At 57.0% G+C, this 6,000-nt stretch overlaps 1 protein-coding gene across 3 annotated transcripts in view; it reads left to right on the top strand.

The window, feature by feature from the left end:
* The first annotated feature begins 358 nt into the window (after positions 1 to 358).
* The window catches only part of MAPK4 (mitogen-activated protein kinase 4), a 42,410-nt gene continuing 36,768 nt past the window's right edge, over positions 359 to 6,000 (top strand). Inside the window, exon 1 of one of the 3 annotated variants that reach the window (XM_086771217.1) lies at positions 359 to 436. The gene's annotated coding sequence lies outside the window, so the exon portion shown is untranslated. The remainder of the gene's footprint in view (positions 437 to 6,000) is intronic. The other 2 variants (XM_086771216.1, XM_086771215.1) reach the window with 2 other exon arrangements.

Here is a 6,000-nt window from a genome sequence, read left to right as displayed (position 1 = left end):
AACTGATCCTCACAGGGGCTGGATGGGGGGGGCGAGGTGCGGGTAGGGGCACCGGCTCCCCTCGAGCGGCTCCTCCCGGGGACGGTGAGGGGGAACCGGATCCCCCTCGGGCGGCTTCTCACAGGGGACAGCCGGGGGGAACCGCTCCTCAACAGGGGCTGGATGGTGGGGGTCAGGGGGACCGGATCCCCCCCGGCCCCGCCACGGGGGGGAAGCCGATCCCCGCCACCGGCCGCTGGCAGGGGCGGGCCGGGGGTCCCGGCTCCTCCCCGGGCCTCGCCCCCCTCCCCCGCCCCTTCCCCGGCAGGTGGCCCCCGCGCGGCGGCCGGTGGGTGACGTCAGCGGCGGGGGCGGGCGCGCGGTGCCGGTGCGCCGAGCAGAGCCGAACCGAACCGAACCGAACCGGACCGGACCGGACCGGGCCATGGCGGAGTCGGTGAGTGCAGCGCCCCGACTCGCGCCGCTGAGGGGATTTTGTCGGGGGGAGGGGGTGCGCTGCGGGAGGGAGCCCGAGCGCCCGGTCCCGCCTCGCCCTGCCCCGCCCCGGGGCTCGGCCCCGCCGGTGACCCCCTCCCCGCAACGGTGGGGTTGGCGGGCCCTGCGGGGAGGCGGCGGTGTGCCCCGCCGGTGCGCGTGCATGTGCCGCTCTCCCGTGCGGTACGGGCTTTATGTGTACATACGTGCTTCCTATGTATGTATGTACGTATGCGTGCGCTTCGTATGTGTGCGCGTGTGCTTTACGTGTGGTGCGGTTACGTGAGCCCCGCGGGGCTCAGCCAGGCCCAGCGCAAGGTCCTGCACGCGGGTCGGGGCAAACCCCGCACAAATCCAGGCTGGGCGGGGAATGGATGGAGAGCAGCCCTGAGGAGAGGGACTGGGGGGTGATGGTGGAGGAGAAGCTCAACACGAGCTGGCAACGTGCGCTCACAGCCCAGAAACCAACCCCACCCTGGGCTGCACCCCAGCAGCGTGGGGAGCAGGGCGAGGGAGGGGATTCTGCCCCTCTGCTCCGCTCTGGTGAGACCCCCCTGCAGCGCTGCGTCCAGCTCTGGAGCCCCCAACATCAGAAGGACGTGGAGCTGCTGGAGAGGGTCCAGAGGAGGCCACGCAGATGCTCAGAGGGCTGGAGCAGCTCTGCTGTGAGGCCAGGCTGAGAGAGCTGGGGCTGCTCAGCCTGGAGAAGAGGAGGCTCCGGGGAGACCTGAGAGCGGCTCCCAGTGCCCAAAGGGGGCTGCAGGAAAGGTGGGGAGAGACTCTTCAGCAGGGCCTGCTGGGACAGGACGAGGGGTGTTGGTTTCAAAATAGAGGGAGGTAGATACAGATTGGATATTAGGAAAAAAATTTTTACGCTGAGGGTGATGGAGCACTGTCCCAGGTTGCCCAGAGAGGGGGTGGATGCCCCATCCCTGGAAACATTCCAGGCCAGGTTGGCCGAGGCTGTGAGCAACCTGATCTGGTTGGAGATGTCCCTGCTCCTGGCAGGGGGGTTGGACTGGGTGGGCTTTGAAGGTCCCTTCCCACGCAAACCATGCCATGTGTATATATACGCAAACTTGTGGGCTTGCACAGCTAAATCTGCTTACAGCCAAGCTGCCATCAACATGCCTGGCAGATCCTCGGCCCCCTTTCCCCATGTCCAGAGAGGGAAACCTGCTTCTCTCCCTCTTTTCCCCCCTCCATTGCAGGTTGCATTTGCTCTTGGTCTTCTTTATTTACTCTTTGTCTGAACTAGACCCTCGGGTCTGAGAGCGGGCGCTGGAGATGGCAGGTGGCAACGGTCCAAGCTTTAATGGCATCAAATGTGCTCAATGCATGGTGAGCGCGTGTTTGGCTGCTGCACCGGGAGGCACAGCACTTCAGGAAGATCCATCCCAGGCCCGTGTAGTGTGAGTACCAGAAAGAGGAGGAAAAACCTGACCCTGATGTCCCAGCAGCTCTGACAGGCTGTTCCCACACAGTGCTTTGCCCAGCTGCATCCTCCAGCCCCGAGGCGTAGGGCGGGTTAGGGGTGACAGGTCCCGCCGGGGTCCATTGTGCACCCAGAGCTCAGCCTTTTCTGGGTGCTGGAGGTGTTTGGTACCTCTGCTGCCTGTCTCGTGTCTGTATTCCCGGGGGACGTCGCGACTGGAAAAGGTGATGTGCGCTATCAAGGGTTTCTCTTGGTGAAGCAGCTGGCTTGGTTTTGGTCTCTGCCTTCAGCTCTGTGTTGCTTGCTCCTTGCTGTTAATTAGGGAAGTCTAATCCTACCTGGCGCTGGGAGCTTCGGAACTTCCCGGGAGTCCTTCTCCCTCTCCTGATCTGCAGCAGGAGCCCACCGTCCTGCAGAACAAGGCTTGGGGATAGTGACATCCTTTTCACCACCTTGGACGTGACCGAGGGATGCAACTGAGACTCGGATTTGCAGCATGCTGTCAGTGTGTGTGCAAGGGATTGCAGGGAAAGGGAGACGAGGACCACAGCGAGGATATCGCGGCAGCCGGGGCTGGAGTAGCACTTAATATTCTGAGGGTAAATCTCACACCCAGCAAGCGAGCATCGCTGTTCCCTCTCCCTATAAAAGGGGAAGGGGTAGAGGGATGTGATAACCCACGTGCTGCCGATTCTCCTGTGCGTGGGAGACCATCACTGTGAGACTGCCTGGGTTCAGAGCCCAAGCGGAGAAAAGTCCGGCTCACCGCAGTCCCTTCCCTGAGCCCAGCCTGTTAGTGAGGACCGATAAGGGCTGAAACCTGAGTCAAATAACCCGTGTTCAGAAAGGACACGCTGAACTCTCAGCGTCTTGGCCAACCTCAGGCTCTCCAGGTTGAGAGCTTCATGCAGATAGTCTCTGTTTGTTCTCTTCTATACACCTCGAACAAAGACATGAAGACCTGCCCCCAGGTGCCGGAGTAGCTTCTCGTCCCGCTTCTGCCTCCTGGGTGCTGGGCAGCTCGGCGAGGCAAAGCAGCCAGAATTGGCGTTACAAGCCGAAATCACCTCTCCGTTTTCCAGGCGCCGTGCGGTAGCTCACTTGCAGCTGAAGCTGTCTTGGCGGATGCATCGTTTGTTTGCCCTCAGCTGGGCATCTGAAAGTGTCTGGCCAGAGCTGCCCCCCACCAAATGGAGGGGACAGGCGTCTCCCGCACAGGATTTGTTTCGCCCTACGGTAAACCCCAAAACGTGGGGCAGGCGCGTGCCTTTCAGAGTGCTGGTTCAGACTTGGATGTGTGAGTTTGGGAGGTCTAAATTTAAGTGAGATTCATCTCACCCAACACTCACAAACCTTGGTTTTTAGTCCTTTCGCCTTGATCTTAATTTTTTTTTTTTTTTTTTTTTTTTCAGCATGACCCTGCTGTTCTCCTACCACTCAGGCCTTTTTTTAAGGTATAAATAATGCATCTGAAACTTTCCCCGTCCCCAGGTGGGAGGTGTTGCAGAGATGCGACTGCAGGGGAAGCGTTTGCAGCTCATCCTCCCGCCCGTCGCAGAAGGCTGGGTTGAAAACCAGCCTGTGCGTTTTGTTTTAATGGCTTAAGCAATGGTGAGCCCCCCCCGCCACCTTCCTCCGCTGCCTTGTGCCAACGTTTAATTGCTCTCACTCTGGGGAGATGCTATCTCGTTTCAAGGTTGAACTTACCTAGCTTTGACTTGCAGAGGGGGGGACGTGGTTGTGCCCTTGTCACAGAGGTGACTCCTCACTGCCGGCTCCTTGGGATCGGGTCACCTCGTCGCCCACTCCTCCGGAGGGGCTACAACCTCACGTGGAAAGGCTGCTGCTCCATCGTGCGTGGTTTTTGTGGCCACCCTTCAGACTTGGCTGGTGCGACAGCGTCGTCCGGGTGCCGGTCTGTTTGCAACCGTGACCTTGGCAATGCCGTGCGTTGGTGTGAGCTTGCCTTCCAGCTTCTAACGCAGAACGTGCGTGGGGTTCGTGTCACCTGGTGTGAGATTCATCTGCAAAATGTTACGTGCTTTGGAGAAGTTCGGGCAAACGCTGTGTTGAGGCGGTTGCCTGCGTCACGCAGCCCTGTTGGCTGTCAGACGAAAAATAAGTCTTTTAAATAGACCTAATTCCAGGAAACTCAGCTGGCTGATTGGAATTGTATTTTTAGTCTCCAGTTCATCTATTTACCTGAAATTTTGGTCCCGCTGTTCCAGCCGGAGCTGACCCCAGCTTGCCAGCTGCTCCTGCCTCTCACCTTTTGTCCTTTCATAAAATACTGTGACCACACAAAATTTCCCTGAGCTTCACTGGTTGATTTTTTAAATGCTGTATTTTAGCAGATCTTTGGCAATACTGAAACCTCTGTCGTAAAGGAGTTTTAAGGCAGATTTTACAGGAGGCTGTTGGGAACGGCTCTGCTTTTGCACAGTGAGGTTAATCTGTAGACCGAGTTTCCCTCGTCCTCTTTGGCAACTGTTTTATCCCGTCCCCACATCCCACGGGCAGCACAGGTACTCACTTCTGATTTTACTGGTGGTACCTAACAGTGAATCTGGCAGCTATCTAATTCTCTACTGTAAAGTGCCTTACCTTACAATTTTTTCTATTGGCTGTTCAGATTTAAGGGATTCCGTTAGAGCTCCTCATCAGTCACCCACCCTGGACATTTCTTTTTCAGTGTCATTTCTTTTTCTTCTTTTGTGCCCTTTAGAAAGATCACGTATCCGCATATTTTCTGCATCTCATTTTTGCCAGCATGGCTTTTGCCTGGTTTAACTCTTGCTGCCCTACAAGGATTTGTAACTTTTGGGGTCTTTGGTAGATGCTTCAAGCGAGTCTCGTACTCCCAGTGATGCTAACGATTGCTTTTGGCTTTGGAAAATTTGCCCTTTTAAATTTAGACACGTTATTTTGGGCTCGTAGTTTCTGTGACTAGCACAGAAACAGAAGGAAGCTGTAATGGAAGAGGGCTTTCGAGAGACACGGCAGTTCATTTTGTCTTCATCCCCGTGACGTAGATCTACTGCTGCTCCGCGGGTGATTCGTGCTGGAACGTGAGCTACTCCACGTGCCAGCCAGCGGCTCCTCATCTGCGAGACTTGCTGGTGTGTTCCCTGGGTTCGGTATTGATTATTCATTACTCGTGTGCGTTGTGGTATTTTTATTTGCCTCTCTGGGTGTATGGATGTGATGAATGGTGGCAAGACGTTGTCCTCCTTGTACCAGTGCGGCTGAATGTGTCCAAGAGGCTGAAATTCGGTGCTTGTGGCCTGAGAACGCCCAGAAAATGGTCTTCAAGGGTCTTTGACACCTCTGAGGAAGAACATCACATACTTCATGCAGTTTGAATTATTCTTCTGTGTTTCAGCACCGAATCTCTTATTTTTGTGCCCCGATGGCGTGATGCCGACCAGCCCGGGCTTGGCAGCGGGACGCCACCGTGTGCTTTCCGTGATCCGTGTTAGGGTGAGGTTTAACAGTGATCTGCTTTGAGGGCTTTCCAGGCAGAACTGCATGCGAGGATTTACAGGAGCCGATTCCAGCCCAGCTGAAAGGTGCCAGGATGACCTTGCGGGTGCTCCCGGCTCGTGGGGCTGTGTCAGGAGCGGGATGAGCTCCCAAATCTCCCTACCGACAGTGTCCCCTGGCTTAGAGGCTGCAGGGGGAATTAGCGTTGCTTGTTCCTGCAGCGCTTTGCATCTGAGCTAAGCCTGTCTGTAAAAAGCAGCCGGCGTGGTTGTGCTTGGAACAAGCAGCTCAGTTTCTATATTATACACAACACTCATCTCTGTAGGAAGCTGGCCGGCCCACGCCGCTGCAGCAGCCCAGTGCTACATGGCTCTCAGAGTGCTTATCCTCGGGGCGTTCCTGGGAGGAAGGGAAGGGGCAGGGGAACTCGAGGAAAAAGCTTTCTGGAGTGCCGATGTGCGCATCCTTGGTGGCGTGAGAAGCGGTGCCCAGGTACGTGCGTGTCCGTCGGGGATGCTCACGTGTTTTTTCTGCGGTGGGGAGAGCGGTCCCATCCTGGGACCTGGTGCAGACCCGCCACGTGCGGGTGAGAACCCTCCATCCTGCAC

Source organism: Chlamydotis macqueenii, chromosome Z (genome assembly GCF_036417535.1).
Source record: "Chlamydotis macqueenii isolate bChlMac1 chromosome Z, bChlMac1.mat, whole genome shotgun sequence".
Taxonomy (NCBI): Eukaryota; Metazoa; Chordata; class Aves; order Otidiformes; family Otididae; genus Chlamydotis; species Chlamydotis macqueenii.
The sequence above is the reverse complement of the archived record's forward strand: the minus strand, read 5'-3'. Positions and strand labels throughout refer to the sequence as shown.